This window comes from Aquila chrysaetos, chromosome 7 (genome assembly GCF_900496995.4).
Source record: "Aquila chrysaetos chrysaetos chromosome 7, bAquChr1.4, whole genome shotgun sequence".
NCBI lineage: Eukaryota > Metazoa > Chordata > Aves > Accipitriformes > Accipitridae > Aquila > Aquila chrysaetos.
The window spans coordinates 46221765-46249676 of NC_044010.1; the positions used below are offsets into that span (position 1 = coordinate 46221765).

General features: G+C 42.2%; 2 long non-coding RNA genes across 2 annotated transcripts; both read right to left on the minus strand.

The window, feature by feature from the left end:
- Positions 1-1099: 1099 nt before the first annotated feature.
- On the minus strand, positions 1100-7944 carry LOC115344099. The gene is made up of 3 exons (XR_003924417.1): positions 7808-7944; positions 7599-7715; positions 1100-1277 (listed from the first exon to the last, which is right to left on the minus strand). It is a non-coding gene; the product is annotated as an uncharacterized LOC115344099 (long non-coding RNA).
- Positions 7945-10080: 2136 nt separating this feature from the next.
- On the minus strand, positions 10081-17029 carry LOC115344103. The gene is made up of 3 exons (XR_003924421.1): positions 16805-17029; positions 13185-13295; positions 10081-10160 (listed from the first exon to the last, which is right to left on the minus strand). It is a non-coding gene; the product is annotated as an uncharacterized LOC115344103 (long non-coding RNA).
- Between the last annotated feature and the right edge of the window lie 10883 nt (positions 17030-27912).

The following is a 27912-nucleotide window of genomic DNA, read 5'->3' on the forward strand; positions in this document are numbered from 1 at the left end:
CTTTCCTTTTTCTGCCTGCAGCCTTCCCTATCCCTCAGTGATCCCGCTACGGTGAGACTGAATTGTTAATAAACTGCTTCCCAAAGTGTAGCCCCAAAGTGGCCACACTGTCGCCAAGCCAGAGTTCCCCTAGAACTGACTGGTGTCCGCTTGTCTTCCCCCACAGACACCGAGGATAGCAAGAAGGCACTCTCCCGCTGCGTAGGATCCACGGGCACAATTCAAACACCACAGCCGCAATCTACACTGGGCACTGGCTTGATAAACCAAGAGAGAGCTGTGAGACAGCAGTTTCACTTCCCCTGTGCTCTGCTGCTTCTTCTGCACATGATATTTAAAGAGCATTATGGGATTCTGTGCACTTAATAACCGCTCCCTCAGAAGGATTTGGTTGCTGAATACAAATAAGTAGCTATGTGATTAGGTTTCGTGCATTTTGGTACATTTTATTACATTTTCCATTATGGTTTGTTGGTTTTTTTTTAAGAAAACGGAGAATTCAAGCAGGGAAAAAATGCTTTCTCTGCCAACAGTCTTATTGCCAACCTCATATCTTGCAAACGCTTGTCCCTCAAGATGTGTGGCTGATTTTTAAATTGCAAAGGGTTATATTTCATAAGTGTAGTAATATTTGAGGAAGCCTGCCACCATCATCTCCAATTATCTCAGGCTGAAAAGTCAGATGCCTAAGCAGATACTGGCGACTCAGATGTTGGTAGCGTTTAATTTCTGCTTACAGCTGGGAGGAGAAGGCTGTCACGCTTCACCTCCCTGCTCTGTTCCCTTACCTGACAGCCTCCCTCAGCCCAAACTGCGTGCTCCCTCAGCTTCTCTTCTTCTCTACCCAATCTCCGCATCTTGCCCCTTCTCCCATGCCACCTTTTCTCCATCATTCGCATGGAGGCTTTTCTTACCTTGCCCTCACCGTCTCCTCTCCACCTTGCTGTGTTCCCAGTAGACTCCATCCCACGTCCCACTCTTTTGTCTTGCTCCGTCTCTGCTCTGCACTCTCCGGACACTCTGCCACTCTCCCGTCCTTGCTCACCGTTCTGACTTACCCGTACCCTAACCCTAACCCTAACCCACCCCCACTCTCTTCCTTGCCTCACTGCCTTCCACTCGTCTTCTGGCTGATCCGTGGTTTGAGGAAAATATTACCGTGGCAGTGTAATGGCCAAGGAAGCAAGCATACGTTCCTGCCGCAGAGGATCTGCCTGTGTAGCACACATACTACATCTCAGGCGTGGGTGCTTCATAGCCATCAGTACATCTGCAGTCTGAAATTAGAAATCAGAAATCTTAATTGCATGCTCAGTAATGGGGCCAAAATGTTGCCATGGTGAAATAACAAGAGGAAGGATCAATGACAAGACATTGAAAAATGAGATTTAACGTCCCACACGAAAAAAAGCTCAGACTACCCCTGTACTATAGCATCCTTATTTTGACGGGAATAGAGGCAGTTTTGTTCCTATGTCATTAAATTAGCTTCAGCTTTTGGGACTGGGGTGATCCAGAATAGGAGCATCTGCAGTGTTTTTCACCAATTTAGCGAGCTCTGTGCCCCTGTGATGGTATGTTTTCTCCCTGCTCCACGCTCAGCGCTCCTCCTGACAGCGTGCCTGTGGAAGGCACAGCACTGATCCTACCAGAGGGGCTGGCGGCTGTATCCAGCCCAAATTGCTCTTCATGTCTGCTGGGACTGAAAGTAGTAGGCTAAAATTACAGAGAGGAAAGTTTTGGCTGTTCCTTAGGAAAAACTCTACATTAGAGTTGGTGAAGCGAAGCAGTCGATTGCTGGGTGACCCCAAAGAGACCCCCCCATGGGAGGGGTTTGGGAAGAGGTCAGGCTAACTTCTCAGAACAGGTTTTGGTAGAGATCCTGCCCGGGGGCAGGGGATACTCCAGATGACCTCCCAGGCCCTGACAGACCTATTTTCTGCAAATCCGCTCGAGGGTTTTCTCGTGGCCATTTCTGTGGCTGTGCGAAATGTCAAGGAGTTTCCTTCTACTTACCCTTGCCTAACTCTCCACCCCTCTTTAAAATCACACGTATTAAAATGTGACTGTGCATGTTTTCAGAAGTGATTAGTTTTAATTGCAAAATACTTATTTACAACTCTTAAAGCTCACTTAGTTTAATATCTGGATTATTTCTATTTTACATCTAATCAAGAAGCTGGACATTTTCTGTCATCCCTCCCACAAAGCTGGATTTTTGCATGGAATCCCAGAAATGCATTAATTTCAATATAACTTCTTTAAATTTTTAATGTTCTAGTCAGCCTATCTGCGTGATAGCTTAATTACTCCTTCAGTCTTCCCAACAGGCTGCAACGGAGTACAGCTTCTGACTATTTCCTGACCTCTCCTCTTTTTCTAAATCATCCCAGTTAAACTGGGATGTTTTTTTCTGAAATTTTGCATCACGTGCAAATGGACATTGCCTTTTATTTATTTATTTATTTATCTATTTATTTATTTTTCCCATCTGATTATATGTTACAACTTTTTTTTCTTTCTAGGAGGTAGACAGAGTTTTTAGGCCCTTGCTCAAAAGCTACTCCAGTGCCTTTTCAGCAGAAGCCCTATTGAACTCTGCCGTACAGAGAGCCAGAGAGCCTTTGTTTGTGGATATATGCAATATCAAAATATGGTAGCTATAGAAATATTGAGAGATGTTTTCCTTCACATTGGTCTACGCTGTTGCAGGCTGGATCCCCTCATCGGGCCATAAGGTCCCTAAGGGTCAGGCAAGTGTATCAGGTATATCACTCATAGCAGGCACATGGGAGAAGAAAGGCTATAAAGGGGTGATGAATAAGGAAAGCCCTGACTCCATCCCATCCTGCATGTTCCTAGCTGAAGCAGGCAGCCCGACGTCTGCAGAAAAAGTAAACTGAGTCACAGCCAGTGGCCAGGAAAGCAGCTCCCCTTCTGCAGCGAGGTCAGGGCTGCGATGCTGCGGGTACACCCGTGTCACAGCAGAGAGAGGACCAGCCCGAGCGCCCTTGGGTTGCAGCAACGTCACTCTTGGGATGCATCTTTGCAGAGCAGGGTACCGAGCGTGGCAGCCACGGGCTTCACCCCTCTCTTCTCTTTGTAGCTTTTCTGGTGCCGCGAAGGTCAGTTGCGATTTCCTTGGACCGGTTTGCACTAACAGAGCACAATATTTTCATAAGAATATTGGAAAACATGTTCAAGATAATAGTGTTTTAAAATGGATACAGGATGAGTTGAAAAACGCTTCTGAAAGAGTAGTTATGGATGTTCCACTGTTAATACGGGAGGGCATTTCCAGTGGGGTCAGTCCTGAATATGAGTCTATAACGTATTTTCAGTGATCGCCTGCATGATAAAATAGACTGTATGCTTATAAAATCTGAGCATGCTACCAAGCTAGCAGGGGTTGTAAGCACCCCGAAGGACAGGGTAAGAATTCAAAATGATCTTGATAAATTGAAGGAACTGAAATCAATAAGATGAAATTCAATAAAGACAAGTGCAAAGTGATACACTTAGCAAGGAGAAATCAAATGCACAAATACAAAATGAGGAATAACTGGTGAAGCAGCAACTCTGCCAGAAGAGGCCCTGGGGGCATTGTATACTGTGAGCTGAATATAAATTAGCAATATGATCCTGCCTTAAAAATGGCTGATGACATTCCCAGATGTATTAATATAAGTTATTACAGGAAGTAGTTGCTCTCATTGACTTGGTACTGGTTAGGTCACTGATGAACTACTGCGTCCTGCTCTGGACAGCGAATTTAGCGAAAGAGGAAAACAGCCCAGAAGAAAGAAACAATAAAGATTAGAGAACTGCAGAATGTAACCTATAAAGCAAGACTGGAAAAAATCTTTTGTTTTTAGTGAGAACAAAGGCCATTTTCAAATATATAAAAAAAAGTCCATTGCAAAAACCACAATCAAATGAATTGTTTTGCCAGTTGAAGGAGACAGGAAAAGTTGCTGTTGGCTTAATTTGTAGAAAGAGAGAATCAAATTTGATATTAATAGAAATGAAGGGACAATAGTACAGCACTGTATTGTAGAATATCTCCATTGTGGTAGGTGGTATCGTAGGAAGCTTTTAAGACTGATTGGAGAATTAACTTCTAGTGCTGGCCTAAGTATACCTATCTTGCTTCACAGTAGGAAAATTAATTGAATGTCTTTTGTTCTTTAACACCATCTGAGGCAGCACTGTAGAACTCCAACTCCATTTTCTGTTCTTGCTTTAGTAGTTGTCCTGCTCTGCTATTAATTTCAACAAGTATCCTGGAGATAAGGGATGGATTGAAAGTGACCTTTTTAGAATTGCATTGATAAGATGCTGACACGAGGGTCAATTACTTTCTGAGCACACATTGCAGTATGGGACAAACACAGAAAAAAGCCATAATTTCTAACCCATTGGATCTACAATTTAAGATGAGAGAGCAAATGAATGGAGGTAGGTGGAGATGCAGAAGGACTTCAGGAGACAATATTAATCAGCGTTGGTGCTGGTACAAGCACGCGAGCAGTGTACTCATCAATTTTTTTAGGTATTGCACCAAGAAGAATGTTGAAGTAGGATCTGAAGGTGAATAACAAAGTTCCTTTGCAGGGTAGTCTTTTCCAAGCACTAGACTGGGGAAAAAAGTAAAATATTTGTTTGGAAATGTGAGAGGCTGGTGACAGAGATTAGTATTGGGGCCAATCAGAAGAGTGTTTACTTTTGTAGATGATGGGAAGTGATAAAACACAGAAAGAGACCCTGAGAAGAAAGCAGATGTTGGCACACTAGAGGATTAACGTGGACTTACAAAGATAAGGGTGCTAGTGTTAATGTGGCAGGTTGGGAAAATCAGAAGCACAGCCTTATTCTGGATGGATGAGAGTTAGAAAGGTTGCTTTTGCTTGAGATGTGAGGTGAGAGCTTAGAGCCTGGGCAAGACTTTCCGTTGCATGGATGGATAAGAAACGCTATATCTTTGACACGTTGCGTGGAAGAGTCTTGCGTAGTCTTGATGTGAGAACCAAGAGAGAATTCAGGTAACACCCAGGTAACAAGGCTAAGTGACAGGCAGGATGATGGAACTGCTGAAAGCAAGAGAGAAAGTAGCAGTGGAGAGGAGTTAGGAAGAGAGCTAAGAAATTTTCTTTTAAAATATTGAGCTTGGATTGGCAACGGAAAATCCAAAACTGGACAAGAGGAAGACAGTCCAGATCTGCGACAGCGAATCACATTTCTAGGTCATATGCCCTCACCTCTCTAATATACAAACCTTTCTGCCCATCCACACAACCAAGACAGTTCTTCGTCTGCAGGAACATTGCTGGAGAGTATGATGCAGACAGAAAGTGCAGAGGGACAACCTGCATAGGAGCTGGAGGGAACAGGAAACAATCCCCGGGAGAGCAGAGAGAAAAAGTAATAGGAACGGGAGAGGAAAGATTCAAAGGAGCCAGAAGAAATCAAGAAGGCTATCACAAGCTATATGACAAGTGAAGTTAGCTCCGGCTCAGTACTATTTCTTAGTAGGGGCAAGAAGGAGACAGTCTTCTTCCCAGAAAATGAAGCCATAACCTGCAGGGACAAAGAACTTCTTGTCAGCCAAACAGAGTAAGTGCATTTCAGATTCTCTTCTCGAGGCTGGGGGAGGCTTTATAAATCTTTCAAGTGGCCATCTGTTACTGAATGCTGTAATTTTTGCACATCTCACTCAGGTCTCTGCATACTTAACCAGTGCATAAACTCTGTAGTGCATCTCTGGTACTGCTCAACTCATGAGAAATGATGTTTGCCCCGGGGTGTCAGCTCCTACACTCTGCAGGACTACCTCAGGAACCAAACCCACCACCGAGCATCGAGCACACCCCTCTCCGGTAGCTGTTGGGTGAGCTCTGGGACATGAACTGTATGCAAAGCCCCGGTGCTGGAGTCTCAGCCAGGCTTTCTGCCGCCACCGGAGCAGATGTCCACATTGCTCAGCGGTGGATGCACCTTGGCTCTAGGTAATCGTGTGTGATCAGGTGGGAATGACAAGAAGATACCCACCCACGAAGCTCCTCATCTAAGCAGGGAAAATGCTCATCAGGAAAAGAAGACTGACTGTGACAAAACCTCCAGAGACAGCATGGTCAAGTTAAGCACAGCTGATTTGGGTTACGTGACTTTTTTTAACTGCCTTTATTATTTTCAGGGTACTACTTAACATTTCCTGAGGGAAAGACTAATATTTATTAGTTGAAGTATTATGAAATTATCCTAGTTTTATGGCTTGAGCAATAAAGATGTACAGTGGGTAACATTTATTCTCTCAGAGAGACCTGGAATTCATCTGTAAAATAACTGTTCTCTTTCTCCATTATTAATAGACTGCTGTTATCCCTAATCTTTTTAAGAGTATCTGATTTTTTGGATCGAAAATCTACTTTTTTTGTATTTCTTTTGGTAATCTCGGATGTCTCTTGCTATGAACAATGAAAAATTAAACAGTGTGACTGTAGCAAAAGGACACTTAGAGCAGGGAGACAAGCTGAGTCATGGGCAGTGCATGGCCTTTTTCTTCTGTCGTGCTTTCCACAAGGCCTCCCAGCATCACCGGCCCTGGCTCTGCTCCACGGTGAAGAACACAGCATAGCAACTGCCTACATGCAAATAGAAATCTTACAAGGTACAAGGTCTCTCCTTTTTACACCGGGAAAATACTTCTACTTTTAGAGTTCCCTATATGCTCTAAAATTTTTTTTTAAATGGTCTTGCCACCTATACTAAAATGCTGCTATGAATTTTATAAATTGATGCCCAAGTCATGAAATGAGATGACTACTGGAAAGGGAACCAAGAACTGCCTGTTCCAGCCTGAGAGCCTCTTTTCTAGGTGTAATTTTCTCTATTTCATTACTTATCATTCGAAGATCATAAAATATCTTTTCATGACCCTTCTGTAATGTGCTCTGTTGCACTGAATTTAAAGATTGAGATTACAAATATAGAATAAGGAGAAAGAAAGAGACTCAATTTCAGCTCCAGTGAACAGGCTTTATTTCCTCTCACTTCTGGCTGCTTTTATACACCAGTCTAACTCCAATGACACTGGAGATTTATATCTGCAGCCATGGCAGAAGAATTGGCCCAGGCACTGAGGGAGATGAATACTTCAGAAACAATGGACAAATAGTTCAAAAACCTCACCACCATTTCTTTCTCCATAGCTGTAGAGGGTTTGCATTCCCTTCATGAACAAACTGCGTGGAAATATACCTAATATATACTCGAGAAATATCAGCTAATATCAGCCAATATTTGCGGCTTCTCAGAAGTTTCAGAGTAAACTGAAAAAAAGCTTTATGTTCCCAGTTCTGGAAAAAAAATCACCAGAACTTTAAACGCGGCGTTAGACTACCTGCCTCTTTATGTTTTGGGCTAGGACTAATTTAAGGATCCCCCATAGCTTTCTATCAGTGCACGTCTTGGAGAAAAAAGCGCACAAGCCTGTCCTTTTCCTATGCCGCTGTTGCATCCCCGGGAAGCAAAAGCACGCAGCCCCGCTGTGTATCACGGCAGCCAGGGCAGCAGCCCTGTCACGGGATGCTCCTCGTTACCTGGGGACTTCCACGTCTAAATCATTGAAGCTTTCCAAAGTGCCTGCTCTTGCTGCGTTTTCCCTGTTTTCTCTCTCTGTGGACGTACGTTGGGTCCCAGGTGTGAACAGGCTTGCCCTAGGTTAAAAAAAAGGGTGAAAAGCAGAAGGAGCCAAAGCCATCGCGGTAGGACCGGAGCCTCACAAAAGATTATCGGGAGCGACGAGTACCTCGGCACACATCGGAAAGGACGAGGCTTGTGGGCGCAGCACCCGCGGGATGGTTCGCACCTTGCCGAGCTGCTGGGTGGGTGCTGCCTGCCATCAACCACGCCGACACAAGCACAGCGGTTGGGGTCCTCCGAGCGCTCTTCTGTTCCTGGACTCGGATGGGAGGGAGACAGAATATGTAAAGTGTGAAGGAAATAAGGTGCAATTCAATAATCACTATGCTGGGTTACGAAGGAAATTGTCATTAATTGCCTGTGCTAGGAGAGAATTAGAATCGTGACCTTTGAGTCATTTTGCCTATGAGGCCAGAAAATACTCTACATTTATTCTTATTCTGGAGTTTGTAAAAAAACTGTGAGGTGCAAGTCATCTTTGTATTTTTTTTCCCATTAGTCAAATTTCCAGGACTTATGGTAACAATCTGTCTAGCACAGTTTTATCATAGGTACAAAATTCTCAAGACCACTTTCAAAAATCCTATATTTTATAGCCAGGAATTTATAAGACCTTTAATGATATTCACTTTTTGAGTAAATATGTGATGCTATAGGGCAAGCATCAATGAAATAAATGTCAGTAAGATGTTAAATGCTAAGGCAACATTGACGCTGAAAAAAAAAAAAAAATTTAAAAATAAAAATGGAACCCAAAGAAAAATTCATCACTGGAAATCAGAATGCTGTTGTGTGGGATGTTGCAGTATGAAAACATAGCTGCCTATTGTTCATATAAAAGGGAGATAGAGTTTGCACTGAGACTTGTAGATAGACCATCGACACATATTTTGTGTCAATGGTATTTTGCAATGAACTGCTTATCTTACTGTAGTATCTGAGCATCATCAAATTGCATAAACATCAACAACTGATGTAAAAAGGAGTATTTGGGATCATTGTTGTCATTAGTAAAGGAGGTTGCCATTACTTTTTTCACCAGACAGAGCACAGATTCTATGTGTATATTTTTAACATTTTTTCTCTGTTTATAAATGCACAATTCTTGAAGCACTAAGATCCAGCCAGAATCTGCTCCTGAACCTGTTAAGCAAGAAAACAAGCACAGAAAGAGAAATCAAAGATCTCGGCTGCTACCCTGGCACATTTCTCGCCTGCTCCCAGCCTCCTGTTTCCATGGCTATCTGAAGCTGCAAGTGCTGTTGTGGTGCTTTGCATTTCCTAAGAGTGTCTTCAGATAGATAAAAACAAAGTCATAATCTTTCCCTATTGAAAATAGCTCAAAAATAGGATCAGAACTTGCAGAGAGTGGATAACTTTAATTCGTAAAGACACACTTTCCTGGCCTTGACCCCAGGAGTGGGGAGGTAAACAGCAGGATCGGCTTTACTGGTTCAGATCCAGTGGAAAACGCGGATATAGCTTGTCAGATTTTCTTCAGTGACAAATCCAGGACTTAAACCCTTAATTTACCGTTTGGATTTAACTTCACTTTTAACCAAAATCTAGACCTGATGGATGTACATCTAGCCTCTTCTTCAACTGCGGGGCTACAACCTCAAAATGTGAAAGGAGATTAATGGGCACAAAAGGAAGCCCCCCCAAATTCCCCCAGGCAATAGAATATCACTTCAGCCTTTTGGACTAAAGGGAAAAACAACCTTCATTTCAATGGGGCAGCAGGGAGAGCGTACGAAGTTAACTTTCCTACTAGGAGCGACATACCTGACTTTCTCGACTCTTCACCTCGGGGACTTTATCCCCAGTCAAATGTCACTCAGGGGCTAGCGGGGACGGACTGCACTCCTCTTTCCTTCTGCCGAAGGGTGACAGCCGCTTTGCTGAGGTTCTTCCCTCCCCACACCTCCCCTGAGCTGGGAGGCAGGGAGCATTTGTGGCAATGCAACAAAAAAAGCACCTTACGCAACCTGGGTGAGCCGAGTTGTCTCAAACGGACCGTCAGGCTTAATGTGAACTGAAGAGGGAAAGGGGCTCTCTGTAATTCGGCTTGAATGACAAATGGCTGGCTATCGAAGGTGAACAAACAAGGAAATGCAAGTGAAAAACAAACCAAACCACCTTTTTAGCGGTATGATTTGCTTTGGGGATTCCAGAGCTTGGCACCTGCTCTGGGAATATGTTCCAGATGCCTTTTTAGAAATATTTCCCTATTATTTGTAAATGGTCCGAAGGTAATTGTCAGGCTTATGGAAGTGTTTATTCCTCTTAATAGGAATATCTACCCCGTAAGCATTTACCTCTGAGCTAGCTGGCTTTCTTTATGGTCCATGGAGAGTGACAGGCACGCTGAAGGCCTCATCCCTCTCATCCTAAAGGTGGGGGGTCTGAATACATCAGATGGGTCCTGCAGCAGAAGTGCCCATTTCTTTCCACTGACTCTAATGGGAGACCTACAAAGTGAGGTCAGATTAGTGGCCTACAATGTAGACATCTCTGTTTGTGCAGATAAATCCTCCATCAAGAAAAATGCTGACTTTTTTCTGTTATAACAAATTTGATTCCTCTATCCCATTTCTCTCTTGACAAACAAAACAGCTTGTCAAAGGAAAGATTAAGCTAGAAGGTAAAAACGCAGGTGGAAATGACTTCAGTATAAGGATTAATTTGACTGTAAGACAGTGGCATAAAATTACTCCTTGCAGCATACCACTAAACACAGTATTTTTCATACACGTTTGAAATATGTTACTGATTTTGCTGATGACTACCATAGATTTTGGCTGGCTTTTCCATTTCATAATCACGACTCCTTGACTTTTTTATGTTCTGCCATTGCTCAGATATTAATGCAACCCTAGTGGCAAGTGTTCAGTAGCCCAAATGAGATGCCAAAGGTTAGTAATGACTTTTGAACAAACACTGCTGAAGTGGCAGCACCTACTTGAAAAGGTACAATTTTTCCCAGCAGTTCAATATTGTATTTTAACTTTGTACGCAGTTAGCCTGTGGGTGTCTTTTTCATTTGTCAACAGCATGCAACAGAGCACTGCCATTTTGCACTCTGGTGGGAAAGTGTTACTTCAACCTAATTGACTCTTTTTGCTGCATGGAAATTATTTACCTAGAAATACTACAGTAGAGGACTAAATTGCTTTCAGTGAAAAAAACCCAATTACTTGGGATTTTTTACAGGATGAAGACATTGCATTGTGGCTCTAGCTACCTCTATTGTTAAGGCTAAAATGATGCTGTACTGAACAAACTCTTTTCCAGCTGTTACTTTCTGTTGGTTGTTGAGTTTGTAGGGCAAGACAGGAGGGCTATTCACCAAAGCAGAAGGAAAGGAAAGGTTATTCAAATATTGGTCCATTTAGCTGTATTTGGATTGTGTTCCAATCAGATGGGCTGAGGAATGAAAACTGCACAAGTACTGAATTTCTTTTGAATAAATTGAGTTTATTTTGTACATTGTCTTGACATTTAAAAGCTAAGCTGGAAGGCTGAGGCTGTGATACCCTTACTATAATTCATTCTGCTTTTAGAAATACATAGGAGGGCAGATCAGGTACTACATGACTGTAGAAAAGGAGAAACTAGGACTTAGCTCTAAACCAGGAAAAAAAAGAAGAGGACTTAAAAGTTTCACAGACAAACCAGTTTCATGTCAGTTCCCAGAAACATGATGATACAAGTCATCAATCAAATTGTTTGTAAACAACCAAGAAATAGCAAGAAGATAAACAACAGTCAACGTGGGTTTCTGAGGAACAGATTACAAACCAACTTCTCTTCCATGGTAGCATGGCAGGTTTTGTGGTTAGAAGAAAAAACATACATGATTTACATTTTGGCTTTTGCTGCCCTTTTGACTCTATCAGATGACAGTTTTGTAACCGAGCTTGGGGCAACTTGGGAACCACAATAAGCAGCAAAACTGGTTGGAAAACAATACTGTGGAAATAGTTGTTGGCAGCTCATGTCAAACCAGAGGGTATTTGGAGAGGGGCTGGGCAATGTCCTGTCTGGAGTCTGGTGCTGCACAGAATTCGTGTGCAGGAGGAGAGAATAAACCCCCTGCTCACAGACCTCAAAGACAATGGGGAGCTCAGAGGAGCTGCCGAACAGGCACAGAGAAGCGGTGTGTGTGGGGTGGTGGTGCGGCAGCACGAACAGGAGTGTCGAGTGTAAGGCACATAAATAAACCCTCCACTTTTGCCGGCGCCCGTGCGGCTTCAGCAGGGGTACTATGCCCAGAAATGTCCGTGCTTAAAGACAAATCTAGAAAAACACAGCCCATGATTGTTAGATTGAAAACACTCACTCACTTAGGAAAATCTGAGAGGTATGCTATAAAGCCTTTTTACTTTTGTAATGGGTGGATGCTAATAGTAGGGGAACAAATTGTTCTCCACACCGACACATGGGGGGCATAAGGAAGCAGTGAGCTAAAATTGCAACAAAGATTTAGAGTAAATGAGAAGGCTTCCTAGAAGGAAAAAGATAGCACAATCCACACCACGGGACACTTTAAAAAGCAGGTTACACAAATGTTTGCCAGGAATGAGTTAAGTACAGCTGATGTTGCCTTAAAGCAAAGGACTTCTCAGATCTCCTTCAGCTGCTTTCCATTTTTTTCACTACTTTTTTATTACCTCTATATGTCTCTGTAGCAAAATCTTACAGTCTTCTGAGAGAGAAAATGAGCTGGAATATTCAAAATGAACAATCTTGAAAAGATGCCTTACAATAAGGAATATAATGTTAGCTCTTAATGAGCCTAGTCCTCTAAAACAGTTTGGGCAAAACACTCATGGAACTCTCAGACTGTGACAGGACCGAATGATACAGCAAATGAACTTATGATCTTGGTTTCTGAACATAATAGGCCTTATTTCATCCTCACACGTGTGCAATCTGCAACAGTCCATTGAATTTATGAAAATGGAGAGCCGAGGATGTAAAATTTTGTCTATTTGTTATTTGTGCTCCGTAAATACATACTGCTAAATGAAAGGAGACCAAAGAGGAGACCTGACTGTTGGATCTCTGCTCCCCCGTTTGCTCCCTGGCTTTTCCCAAAGGGCACGAGGTCACCCGGACCTCTCTCAAGAGGCAGCGCAGATGTGACTGTGCCCAGCTCGGCTCTCTGCCAGAGTCCTGTTCCAAGAGCCCTCCTTCAGCCTTGGCACTCTCAAGGACCTCCTCGCATCTCTCCCGAAGAAATGCCGCGCTGTGGCTCACTGCCCTGCAATACGGACACCCCTGAGGTGGACCACACCACAGCTTGCACAGTGCCCCAGAGACCCCAAGCTGGAAAAATGTACAGGAACGGCACAGAAATGCCACCAGGACATCACAAGTGGCTCCGGGGACACCACTCGGGGCCAAGGACTGTATCAGCCGATCTGCTCGGCCTTAAGGAGCTAGCTCTACAACACGTGGAGGTGACCACCGAGCAATACCTGGCTCGCTTCTGTTCAGCAGCGTGACCACGATCTGTCTCTCTCCACGGTGCCTTGCACAGAAGTATGATTAACTCTGCAGGTTCATTTGTATCTTCTGAATGGAAATACCTGAAAACCAGCAGTTTTATAGTTAAAACAGGATACCTAAAACCCCTGCCTCATTGCCTATACAAGACCTGAAGTCACTTGTTTTTTGACCTCATACCCACAGCATCAAGTTTATAGTTCATACTTGTCATGTGACAGATACATTTTTAAAAAATAGTTTTCTCTCCCTAAACTTTTTCCATTATTTATTTTATATACTAACAAGAAATGGGTAAACAAATGAAGATCAAGCGCTTTCACAACCCTAATCTGAAACTTATAAGTATTTGGAAGATATTGCAATATATGGTTGAAAAAGCTGTGTCCTTCCTAGCAATCATTTCTAACTGAGGCATCAGTGAAGGTTTCTTTGTTGTTATCAGCAGCTACTCCAGCAAACAACCAGAACTGTTTTCAAGTTGCAAGTAGCAAGCAATTACTTTTTTCTGAAAATTTTCTGATTTTTTTTTAATGAGCAAGAGATGTGCAGCTAATAATTGTCTCTTTTTTATGTTGTTAATGCATCACTAGCAACAAATTAATGTTGCTGCCAAGTATTTTCAGTTTGTGTAAAAAGAGAAGAATTCTGGTGTTTTGTGAAAACGATGAGGTGTCAGAAATGGTTTTCCTCATAAATATGAAAAGCAGAGTTTTCATGAACAGCAGTGGAAAAAGAAGTGAGATTTCAAAGCAAGCAGAGTAGAGGATTGAATGTAGGTTCCTGATAAACCTGCTTGAAACATCCACTGGATATTATCAGGATACCAGCTCTCTTCAGTGGAAATTCTATCCTTAGGCAATAAAAATTTTGTCATACATGATACATATCTGTAAAAGCTTTTCATTTCAACAAACCAGACCATTTTGAAGAAAATAAATTATAGAGCATTCCTAACCATTTCTAAGGCTGGGACACCTACACATAACAGTTGTTAATTTATAGCACATTCTATTTTGAAAATAGTCTGGAGAATGGAAGCTGAATGTCCTTGTTTTGCATCTGGGTAAGCTTGAAGACAATTATAATTCATTCTTTCAGTACATTACATTGTCTGTGGTCTTCAGTTACAATTTTCTTTCCTAATTACAACTTCTTTATAAGTCCGTATAGTGCATGTCCTTTTTTGGCCCATAAATGCCATTATTCTAAGCTCATTTTAGGACCATACTCCTTTTACTCAGCAGATGGCAATTGTTCAAAATATTATGGGCTGAATTAATTCCTGATCTAACTCCATTGACATCTTTACTTTTCCTCAAGAAATGACGTGGGGCCTCTTCTGGTTTTTATCAGCTATTTGCATGATTACAGAATATAACGAGCATAAATGCAACTAGATTTTCCCTGGTGCTTATATAATGCACGCTTCCCCTGCAGCTTTCTATTGCATTAATTCCCATGGGCCGATCCCCCCGTCTTAACAATCCCGACTGCGAACCAGGAATCCTCCAGCTGCTCATCCCATGAGCTGATGATGACAGGAGCAGATGTGTCCGGTTTCTTGGGCTAGTTGAAACCTGATGAGTTTCTTTCCTCTCATTCCATAAGGAGCAGACAGCACATTTTAATTGCTTTACACCCTTAAGAATTTGTGCTCGCAGGGTGTGTGAAGGTCAGCGAAGAAGTCAGCTAGCGCAAATCCAGAGTGCAGTACCTGCATGGGGGGAGTGCCCAAGAGAAGGGCAGCGGGATGGTTTTGTGCATCTCTCCAGTTTGCAATGTACTGGATCCTAACGAAAATCTCACAGCACGGTGAGTCACGCCACGTGTCTGCTCGGGTCAAGAACGATTCTCGACCCTACGAGTGTGAACACTGCTTGCATGGCAGGTAGCTGGGTGAGTTGCTTGTTCATTATCATTGCCTTGGGTGACTTTTCCTACCAGGTCTTTGTCTTTTGTGGGCACAATGTTGTGCCACCCTCCAGCTGAACCGAGTCCTTTGGTAAAGCACTCGGGAATCTAAACAAAGCTGGCCAAAATGGGTTTAGTGGTTTTTGAAGGATCCTTTTTAGATTAAAAAAAAAAAAAAGGCACATTCATCAAAACAGAAGTGCTTTGTAGGACTGCTATAAATTCTAAAAATATTTCCATTGCTATTTGGTGTAAATGCATACATACAGTGACTATGCAAATGCTTGGAGCTAGGGAATAGCTGTTTGAGAGACACAATAAATAAATGACAATTTGAAATTCTCTGCTTTGTTTTGAATAAGGTAGGATTCGGTTGCAGATCTACACATCCAGGCATATACCTGCATTATCATAAAAACATATGAGCATAGAGAACCTTTTGTGCATTTTCATTTGTGTCTTTGATTGATAGATGGATACAAGTGAAACCAGCAAGGAATGAAACTGATATTTTATTTCACTTAGTCTTTGATTTTGAATAAGCTAAAATCTTCACCTCTTTCAATATTAATATGGTGTCTCAGCTCACAGTCTGTTACCAGGAGTGTGCTCAGGAATCCTAAAATAGGATGTTCTTTTATTCCTTGCTCAAGATTGTAAACACTTTCTGAAAAATAGACTAGGATTGCATAGCCTTTATTTTTGTTCACTTCTCTCCAAAGGATTTGACCCATTCCAGAAATATAAAATGCGTTTGACTGCTTTTGACGAAATATGATGGTATATCATGTTCCTCAGTAAGGGGAGGACCCCAAACCATCCTGTGTGCAGCTGAAATGAAACTTCAGTCTTATACAAACTTTTGGCAAGGGGACAGGCCAGGGCTCTGTTACCGTAAGGGCTTATGGCATTCTCCCAGGTCGTTTGTAACACAGGAGACAGGCTCACAAGCTCCAAGTGTCTTTTCAGCTTCTTTAATATCATTTTCTATACCTCTCTGCTGAGTATTCATAAATCAGCTCCTTCAATCTGGAGCTCCTTTTCTCAGACTGAATCAACATTTCAGCCTGCCTCTGAAGTCTCTGAGCTTAATGGCCTTGAAACCCACCTCTGTTTTTCCACCTGCCACTCTCTCCTGTAGAGAACCTTTCTGTCGTGATGACAACATCACCTCTCCTCCCGGTGTCTGACTAAACACCTCTCATACTGCTGTAATACGCAGCCATTTCCTAATCTTGCTCTCTTTTTCTTTCCCAGTGAACTTCTAGCCATTTTCCTCCATCTCAAAACAAAATAGCTCAGGGCCCTTTCTCAATCAGCTCCCATTTCAATCACTGCAATTTCCTCTTCTGTAGTTTCCTTGACACTCACCTCCCCATCCCATACAGACTGCTTCCTCCAAAACCAATTTGTCTGTTTCCATCTCAGACATCCCTGTCCTCAACTTTCAAGAATATCTTCACACCAAATTTTAACTGCTTACCCTTGTGTCTGCACCTCTTTGCCTAACTGTACGGCTGAAGGAAGATAAGAGTTTCAGCCCTGCTACAAGTGGGTTGAAAATTGGCCATTTCTAGCAGGGAAGCCACTGACTGATGCTAGGATGGTATTCTGCCTATGCTAAAAGCAGAGTCATGTTACATTTATTCAGTCATATCACCCTGGGAATGCAACTTACCGAGTTCATAAGCTTTCGCATCCACCTGCATCTGTTCGTATGGACGCGTGCTTGGTTTTACACTGCTGCTGCCTTTCTCGGTCCGGGATGTCTTGACAGAGCCATTTACCAATCTGAGTGCCTCAAGCAGACACAGGCCAAGAAAGAAGTTTGAATATACCCATTGTGGTGCAGGATGAGTAATAGAACATAGTTTATGCTTCATTTGTCAGTCACGTTTCTGGAAATCCTGTCTGCTCCAGAAAGTTAGACATGAATCCAGCTGCAGCAGGTGGAGCTTCAGTTTACATGCCAGCAACTGGCGTCACAAGGAGGATTTAGTAGGTGTAAATGCCATCATACAGAAGTGTCACATAAGTTCCTCTGTGTTGCTAACAAACGTTCACCTTTTGCTCAAAGTGATTTCATTGAATTGCCATCAGTGAGGAACTAAAGCAAACTTTCCCCCAAGGGGTAATGATTCAACGTGCTTCATAAAACAAAGTGTGAAGCCTGAAATAAAAATATTAGACAATATTCTCTGTTCCTGCGAAATACATAAAAAGGAATTACTCCTCAAAGTAATACTACCCCATCTCTGCATGAAACTCAATACTCCTGCTGATCTATTTCATCTGGAGAAGGTGTTTCCCTCTTTTAGTCTCTATTATGCAGATTTGCTGTGGAATTGAGCCAGTTTTCTTCTGAGTCCCTCTTTAACAGAAGCATTTTCTGTGGCCTTTTATGGCTAGCCATGTGCCCTCAGGGTTGCAAGAATATCTGCTGCATTTTGTAAAGAAAATTAGAATTATGCTACATTTGTGGTTTAAAAAAAGGGGGGGGGTAAAAAGAAACTAGGGGCATCAGACTGAATGTGAAAATAGGTCCAGCATGTTAAATGAAAACACATTTTTTGCAAGACAATCAAGTTAAGGGACAATACCTTCTTGAAGACCACGGGCCTTCTGTCAAGCAACAATTTAATCTTCAGCAGCTTGTGACACCTGCCACACAGGAAACTATCCTGCATATGTATGTTCCATATTTTCTGATCCTTCCTTCTTTTGTATTTAAGCCTCATCTTCACAGCAAACATATTTGAAGTCTGTGGCTGGTTATGGAAGTATGAAGAGCAAAAGCTAATAACTAAAGGAGCAAAGATCTCTTTGCATGCAAGTGTCTTTCGTCATTAGAAGCAGAGCATGAGATACACATATTTTTATGAAAAGTATTTACATAATTGGTCTCTAAACTGTCTCTTTTCCAAACATATTTATGAGACACCAGTAGGTCATAAAAAGCCCTCTCCAACATCTGGTCTGACATATTCTCAATCTGAGTGGTAGTTACTGTTCAGTTTTCGCTGTAGCTCGAGTGGTAGTTTAAAGTCTTGCAACTATAGAGATTTGGAGAAAGACAAGCTTTTAAACATTGTTTAAACAAGGTGAGTTAGATAAAAGTTACTATGGTGTTGAGATGTAAAAGCATTCTTGCCTCCTGTAAAGCTTTGTTTTCATGCAGCAAAACAGCCTAGCAGAGAGATGGCAATAGGAGGGGACCCACAGAGTCTGGGTTTCTCCTACCAGCTCCGCTATCAGCCAACTGAGAAAATTACTCTCTCCTACTGCTCAAGTGTGGTAACAGCATTTCGCTATCTTCTGAAATGATCTGAGGTAGATTGACACATAGCTGCTACGTCTAATTACAGGGCTGCCCTGTTTTTCCCTTGTATGGTATTGAACTTAATGTACAAGTGAAGGACGCATATCAAAACTGCAAATATTGCAATACAATCTGGATTTGCATCAGTATGTTTTACCACAAACGATTCATCAGTAATTCAAGCACTCTAATGAAGTGCTGCAAATTTCTTTTTTTAAAAGAAGACATTGACAGTGTCTGGGGTGGAAGAGTGGAAGAGAGGGGATCTATATCGTCAACACTTCAAGAGGAGGACCAGCAGGTTTTATGCTTGGTTGGACACGTTTTCACAACAGCAAATTTTCACTGGTTACTGGGCTGCAGCTTTTCCAATTAAATTCCCAAACCACAGCTTATTCATGGCCTGCTTGCAATAATTCTTTTGGATTTGCATAAACTTGTGCCTATTGTTATCTGAGTTTTAGAGTTTCTCTGCTATTCTGTTACTTGAGGGTAATTTTAGCTGCAGTTTTGTACTAGAGTAGTTTAGCCAACTTAAAATATAGAGAGTTTCAGATTAATATCTACAATTTCCCTCTACTTAGGTTCTCAAATCCCTTGCGCTGCATATATCTTCTGCATCAACAGCTGCACTTAGTAGACAATTATGCTTTTCCCTTCAGTGAGCTATGGACATACAAATTTGCCAGTCTGATGTTCTCGTCATGAGTCTAATTTATAAACACGAAGTAATATTCCCATAACCTGTAACTGTTTCCAAAAGGTACCTGTTCACATACAGCTAATACCAAGGTTTGCAGGCAGCTATCAGATTATGAAAACAAAGCAAAGAAACATTAGGACGTACTTTGCCTCTCTAGCCCATCATTCCCTCTGCATTTTCTCACTACCCATCCAACTACCCAAATGGGGAAATTCAACATACGGCTTACATAGATTTTAAATTGAAAATAATTTTCCTGAGGAAGGAAACATGCTGTATTTCTTAGCATAAGCAAGGCAGAAAAACATTTGGACTGGAATACTTGATGCAATCTACCTATAGACATTGCTGCAAAAAGTTCTATACATAAAGGTCATCTACTTCTAATGTCCTTCCTTCAAATATTTCTCTTCTGTTGTAGATGCCATTTTTTCTAGGAGGTATTTCACATACCCCAAATTTGCTTACTATCCTTCCTTCAAAGAGGGTGGTTTTGCATAAAAATTGTATTATAGAACCACAGAATCACTGAATCACAGACTGGTTGAGGTTGGAAGGCACCTCTGGAGGTCCTCTGCTCCAAAACCGCTGCTCAAGCAGGACCACCTACAGCCAGTTTCCCAGGACAGTGGCCAGACACCTTTTGAATATCTCCAAGGATGGAGACTCTACAACCTCCCTGGGCAGCCTGTGCCAGGGCTCGGTCACCCTCACAGTGAAAGAGTGTTTGCTGACGTTCAGAGGGAACCTCCTGTGTTTCAGTTTGTGCCCATTGTCTCTGGTCCTGCCACTGGGCACCACTGGAAAAAGCCTGGCTCTGTCCTCTTTGCACCCTCCCTCCAGGCATTTATATACATGGATGAGATCTCCCCTGAGCCTCCTCTAGGCTAAACGCAGCTCTCAGCCTTTCGTCATAGGAGAAATGCTCCAGTCCCTTCATCACCTTCATGTCCCATCACGAGATTCTCTCCAGTATGTCCATGTCTCTCTCGTACTGGGGAGCCCAGAGCCGGACACAGCACTCCAGCTGTGGCCTCACCAGTGCTGAGGGGAGGAGAAGGGTCCCCTCCCTCGACCTGCTGGCAATACTTTGCCTAACACAGCACAAATCATTGCTGTTGACCAGAATGCTTCAAAGACATATTTGGTAGGTGGTGCTGACCTCTCTTTGATCCTTCATCAAATCTGATATCATAGTTTCCTAATCATAAGCTATTTTCCTCTTGAGTACTGTTGACTATGATTTTGCAGATAGAAATGACTTAGCATTCACTTATGAGTTTTGTGAGCGAAAATCACAAGCACACATCAATGAGATATAGCATTGAGCTGCCCTCATACAATACAGAATGAGGTACAAGTAATCCCGTCAAAGAAAAATTATGCCAACTGTGGCTCAGATTTTAAGATGATCATTTTATGAAAATGTATTTGGCTTTAAAACTCAAACACAGAGCAAGACTCTAACTGGGGGGAAAAAAAAAATCATGTTAAGAGGCACAATATTTCTTCTAAGCCAAAGAATCCAATCCACTTTTTTTGTTACCCAGCCAAGTATTATTCCCATTCCAAAGTATGGGAAAGCAGAGTTTGCATAATGAGGTTTGTGGGTCGCCAATTATTTGGGTTTTTTTTCCTTTTTGTGCAGCTCCTAGTGCAAGATGACTCCTCATCCGCTGCCATAAATCTTACTTGTACAGTATACATATAGAGGAGCTTCTTAATTTTAAACACCTCCAACTGAAAAACATTGGCTTCAGCATGTGTACTTTCCTAACACCAGGAGCCAGTGTTACCAGCAAGAAGCCTTGATTTTAAAGGCAGGAGCAGCACAAACATCTGGAAGTTTACCTGACCAAGTAGAAGGTCATGCAAGACATTCTCCTGTACCTTTGGGCTCCCAAATGGGAAATCACAGACAAAGTCCTGGATGTACCAGGTGACCACCAATAATTATGATGCACCGAGGTAACCAACCAAGAGTGAAAATCACCCTCAGGCCATAACACATGTGGTGTTTCCAGTGGAAATAGGAAAATACCAAGACTGCTCTAAAAAGGTAGAGATCTCCCCTAGAAGTCTGTATCATATTCTGGCCACTCGAGTCCAAGAAAAAGTCACAGAGATCTAACACTGCAAGTATGTGCAGGGGTATGGAAAAACAGCAGAATATGACAGAAGAACTTCATTTATTTGTGTCAGCAAAATAAAGGTGGAGAGGGCATCTAATTGCTGTTTATAAATACATATGGGAGAAAAGAGAGGGCACCTGCAGGAATGAAAAAAAACCCAAACCAAGTCTGAGAATAATTCTGGAGTACTGGCACAATAACAAACTGCTGGAAATCAGAAGTAGGATTCTAATGCCAAAGGTATTGGAGGAACCTTCCAGTGATAGCAGAAGAACTACTTCTGTTTCTGAATGTAATCTCTTAGGTGCATGAAAGGGTCAAAATAGCTCTCCGTAGCAGCAAATGATCCAGGAAGTCTCTTCCAGGTCTGTATCCCCCATGGCTACACCTCAATTCCAGAACTGCCCTGGATGAGTAACTGCAAAAAGGCTGAAATAGCTCATGAAGTGCTAGATGAGATATATCTGTAGCAATTCGGTTTCCTCCTAAGCTGGTAGCAGTTCCATTCTTGGCAGGAACAGATTTTTATTTCTGGGCTGCAAGTGCTTCAACTAGCTAGATAGCTGCTAACTACCTCTACGTGCCAGCAGCAGCTCAGCTTAACCAGAGTGAGCAAATGGGCGTCAGTACTTGCAGCCAGTAATTCCAGCCAATTCCCACCGCCCTGCCTCGGAGATGAGCAGCTGCCAACAAGAAGGGGTGAACAGGCACGAGCCAAAAGACGGTTACACTTCCAAAATGCTTGAGAAGTACCACTCTGGAAAGACAGATTGAAACAAGATGGTAACTAACTTATCCTCACCCCTCAAACGCCTAGGGACATAAACCCCATACCTGACACCATAAGCAAACTGCAGGGAGAAACCGGCTTTCCTCCCTCAACGACTCATACAGTGGACGAATTATTTCAGAGGCTTTCAGCATATTTTTGTTTCAGCTTGCAGCACTGATAACAGCACTGTCCCTGCCATTGCTTAAATCAAACTCAGCAAGAAATGACGAACTTCTATTCTGTGCTCAGTTCCCTTATAAGTTAGTTATGTTTCCAAACACTCCATTCAAAGGTATATCAATAAATGGTGACCTAATGTGACGGATATGCTGTGCCCATACTTTTTCTCCTCTTATTTGGCAGCACTTTTTAAAGGTAGTAATTTTTTGACCGCTGTTCTAACAGCTACGTTCTTCACACCGTGCACCATGGCCGATTTCATTGTCAAGCTACATTTAGTCTGGCATATATCTGCGTGTGGTTTAACCATAGGTTTATTGAAGCAATCATGGTCATTATCTCTTATTTTCCTTGAATGCATATCATCTCACACAGAGCTCTACTATTATCCCTGATATGAGCACATCTGAGCAGGGTCATTTTAAAGACTAATTCAAAATATCACATAATATTTCCTCTAATGGCACAAAACTGATTTACAATTTTGCAGGAAAGTTATTTGCACTGTTATATAGCATGGTTAATAGCTGAGGTCCATAAAAACTACAATCAAGACATTCCATCACATTTTATATCTGGCTGTGTTTTATTGATAGGTTTCTTCTCCACTATATATGACCTTTTACATGAAATATCTCTTCATTTCTAGTGAGTTAATTCACCCTATCTCTATTGTTATAGCTACTAGTGGATCTTTCATGTGTTTAATACAGGGTGGTGTAATTTTTCCAAACACCAAACTTCCCTTCTTATTTCCATAAATGTGAAAAATCTTAATTATGTATTTGCTGTAATATTAAACTAAAGTAAGTAAATGAGATTTGACAAGATGGATATGACAGTCTTAAGCCACGCCATCTGGGAACAGTGGGATTTGTTTACAGTTTCCTTTCTCACTCCAAATCCTGCCGTGTCCTAGCATGTAAGATCTGTTAAGGAGCAGTGCCATCAGCTAAAACATGTTGGATATCCTTGTGTGGCCAGCAGAACTGGACAGCAGGCTGTAGCAGTGTTTAAAAAACTACAGTCAGTTTACAAGCTCTCAGAGAGTCCAGGGTTGGACTTGCCACAACTTGCATTGATTCTGCATCCTTTTAATGTGACAGCAATGTCAAATGAAGAGAGGTATGATTTCTGTTTCAAAAATCAAAACTTCAGAAAAACTCAAAACTGCTTGCAGTCCTGCAGTAAAAAAGGGCTTAGGTGTGACTTCAGTCTATACGATTCCTTGTAAAGGAAGAAGAAGAGGATGTGCATAAGCAGGAAGACCACGTGGAAGAGTAAGGAGTGAGCCACGACACACGAGGTAGGGGTCAGCTCCTGGCTCAGGAACTGATTCCTGATGCTGGGTGAATCATTTGACTTCTCTATGTACAACAGAGACAATAATGTCTCCTGGAGCGGAGAGAGCTTTTTAAAGCAGGCGTTGTCTTTCTCTTCTCGTATATATAAAACCTAGCAAGAAGGAGCCGTGACTTTGGTGGGGGCATCTACACACTCCTAGGAGGAGATAATATTTGCATGGAATTTGCTTTGAAAAGAAATCATATCCTAATAGCTTTATTCCTGTCATTCTGCTCTTTCCCGAGCTATACCAAAGCTCTGAATTTCCTCTGAGTCCTTGAAAAGCCTCTCATTTAGTTATTTGATTTAGTAATTTATATAACGCTTATGATGTTAGCAGTTGGATGCTTTGCATGAAAGTAAAAATTTAACATTACATAAGCCACCCACAACAGGTAACAGAAGTTAAATTACTGCTGTTGATGCTGTTGAAAACCTTGACAGTCAAATTAACTAGAATTAAAAAAAAAAAAAAAAAAACCCACAACAAAACAAAACCCCAAATCCATCAAAACCTAAACACAAAACATCAAATTTGCATTATACTCTCCAAGCCACAAAATTTAGAGACTGGCTGGATCCGAGTGCCAAACTGGAAACTTCTTCTGCTGGAAAAGCCTTCCCCAGTCCTGCTCGCACCTAGGACCAGACTGGCTGGTAGCGATCCCTCACTTCCAGACAGCAGGGCTAACAGGTACAGACCTGCCTCCCAGTTTTCTTGGCTATTTGCTTTTGAACAGTAACAGCATTTTCCTTCTCTGGAAGGTGAAAGCAATGTTGCTGCCACCCATTTCACAGAAGATGGGGGTAAGGTTCAGTGCCCCCAGGAAAATGGACAGAAGTCACACAGAGCCATGAGCCTGCACTAAGTCAGGCTGTTGTTTCTTTCCCTCCTCAGATGTAAGACGCACGCCCTCCCTTACTCAGTTTTGCATGGACCATGTGGCTCTACAGTTCCTGAATGCTGGTTTTATGTAATTAGAAAAACCTCTGGGATGTAAGGGATTTTCAGCTCTCGTGTGTCTGCAGAGAACAGTACGTTAATTGATTTAACTAAGCTTGTGTTCAGAACCCTTTAGGAAAATAAAATCTTGCTTTGAGAGGTAATGTGATCCTACAAATTAACACTGGGATGAGAAGTAATTCATTCGACAGCCTGTTACTGAAATGTCGCATGTACCTGGCCCACATTGGCAAAATCAGGAGCTTCAACAAGAGGCAACCTGCCCCCCCAGCACTCCCCCTCCCAATTAGTCAGCTAGGCGGGTGGCCTGAGCTTCAGAGGTGTTGAGCACCTGCAGCTTGCTCTGACTTGCACATCTCAACAACAAATTCCGTGGGAGGTGTGATTGACTATTATCTCTGAAAATCAAGCCATTTGGGTAAAAAGGTAGCGATTTCATGCTCTTTTTTTAGTTTCTGGCTGCACTATGCTTTGGTTTTCCTGTTTCAGAGATCATAACAGTTTTACCAGCTTCATACTACATAGTGTTTGCTGCTTAGGAAAACACTAAATAAATGCCGTATGTTATTAATTTCTCATTCCTTCTGCAATGAACATGCTTCTGACAGCTGCTGGCTCCAGAAGGCTCTGAGCGAGTTTGGCTCCACAGGCTGCTCTGAGGGCAGAGAGTCCCAGCCGGCAGCCAGGTACATGTCCTTCAGGACACGGTTTAGTGGGCATGGTGGTGTTGGGTTGACGGTTGGACTCGATGATCTTAAGGGTCTTTTCCAACCTAAACGATTCAATGATTCTACCCCCATCAGCTGGCAGAGCTGCACCACAGCCCAAGGGCTCTGCTGCCCTACCCCAGGCACAGAGGCGGCTCTGAGACGCTCAGGTTCCTCTGCACACTAAACCCAAATCACAGCAGCAGCCATTGCGGGAGCCCACAGGTCCAGCAGTAATTCCATAAATAATTCAGTTTAGGAGTTCAGTCTGCATGACAGGCATGGAGCTGAAATGCAACAATATCAAAAATACAGCAATCTAACCATTTTTTGTTAATATTGCAGAAGTAGTACGATAGCTGTGATGGTCTGAGAGCAGAAGTAAAGCAAAGTTTATGGGGAGAAGTGAAATGTTTCTTTAGACTAGTTTGCTAAAGCTGGAAACAACAGAGAAGTGATTGGACACACAAGCCCCTCTTCAGGTCTGAAATAGAAACAGCAGCTGCAAAAACTGAAATTAACCCATCAGACTGTCTGAAACAAAAAAGTAGGAAATACCTGTGGAGACAATAAGCTTGTTAAATAGTATGGAAAAGAGTGAGAAATATATTTATCCCTCTTCAAGGCTAGAGAGGTTAGCTTGGGGGAGGGGGGTGTTAAATGAGAACACACCTCAGAAGAGGCTTTAATCTCTTAGTATTTGTAAGAGAGATGATTTCCAGTATCTGTACTCCTGTTTTGTGTTTCGTTGTGCCTCTGTGTGAATAACCCCCAAATCTCAGAGATGGTATGGCTCCATTGAGAGAATTATCTTCCACTGGAAGATGGGGGTTTCTCTCCATCATGGGCTGCGAGAGCTAACCCTGGTCCATCGCGGTTGTTTAGTCTTAGCTATTGTGTCCAGAAGGGCCTATGGCACAGAGGATGGGCTGCAGAAACGTCTTGTAAAGGCTCCAAGGATGACTGCTGTTGTGAAAAGACGTGTTGCCAAATTCAATGTTTGCTGCTCAAACGCAGTCTCCATCTCTTTGGTACCTACTAGCCCTGAGCATTTGTTTCTGGGGCTGAAGTCAGTGAGGCTGGAGCTATATGAAAGGTAGGAGTTCTGGTTCTGACAAAATTTCTTTCGGTTTAGGATCTTGTAAGTAATGATTGTTTTTATAGGTCCCAGATTAGGCTGGTAACAATAGTGCTGACAGTATTTTAGGTCCTTTTAACTCAGGGATGCCATCCACCTGCCCAGGAGAGCACACCTGTCCAGTAAAGGACATCTAAATAATTACAGCGATCTCCACGAGTAATCTCTTCAGAGCAAATGAGGTGGGGGCTGAAAAGCCATGATCTTTTGACTAGTGGCTGATTTTCTTCAGGCAAGCATATTTATCTGTGAGTCTCTTACCACAATTGGTAAGTTGTGGTTTGATCCTGATCAGGTTATCTAAGGTGATTTCAGTGCAGTGATATTCAAGAGAGTTTAATGGAGGGACAATTGTTATTGAATTTGATAAAAATCAATGAGGAAATTCACATTGTCAGTGTAAATGATAAAGCTTTCACTTAAGTATATAAGATAGAGCAGAGGCTTAGTGACATAAAAACTTAGAATCTCTTTGTATTTTCCTTTATTTTTCCTTATTTTCCTTTGTTTTCCCTATTCCTTTTTTTTTTTTTTTTAGGTAGTTCATGATAAAGTAAAAATATTATAGGATTATCTTTATACTTATACTGTGCCTGTTGTCTGACAAAAATTGACTGAAATGAGGCTGTACAGGGTGAGGATGAACTAGGTGACTTTTTGATTTGTATGGGCCAGAGCACAGAAGGTTGATATTCATCTTGTGGATGTACTGAGGACAAACCGGGATGCTATCAGAGCGTGGAACACGGTGGACGTTCCTGGTGGACATGACGGTACTAGAGTGGGGAGGTAGTTATGGTCAATAACTGGTTCGTTGTGGAGAAAACTTGTCGTTTTCTGCACAGTCTTCCTTGACTTCATTAGTCATAGTGTCATCTAGTTGCACATTTGCACTACTTGTGATTTAGGATAGACTTTCTTTGTGAGACAGGAAAAAATTGTAATGATGGCTGGTTTGTTATTTCTCTTCTGGCTCTTTTCCTGAAGTAGTCAATATAACGGTCCAAGAGGGGGTTTTGTCTTGAGACTTCAAATCCAACATGTTTCCTTGTCTTCTTCCTGAAGTTGCCATCGGAGGAGTGGTACTGGAGTTAACTTCTGGCTGGTTAAGGAAGAAGTATGAAGAAAAGAGTCAGCAAAGTACTTCTAATTCCCCATATACAAGTATGTCACCTGGTTGTTCCTCTAGGGAGACATTTTGGCTTTTGGAGCAGACTGTTCACCTTGGGTTAGCAGATTTTTCATTGACTGAAGGTGTTTGAAAGGTTCTTTATCCGGTAGCGGCTGGGGCAGCTGTTGTTGTGTTGGTCGGTTCTTGTGTTCAGTGCCTGTCATGGTTATTTTTACAGCATTTTGGAGACTTGCAAAACAGTTGGGGAAACTTCAGAAGCACTTCATGTTAGTCTGATTCTTATTTTAGTTCATCATTTTGGAGTGGTTAGATAAAGGAAATTATTTTCCAGGTTTTTCTAGCATTCTCACACATAACTCCTACAGCGTATTTGGAATGGTGAATCTTGGTCAAAT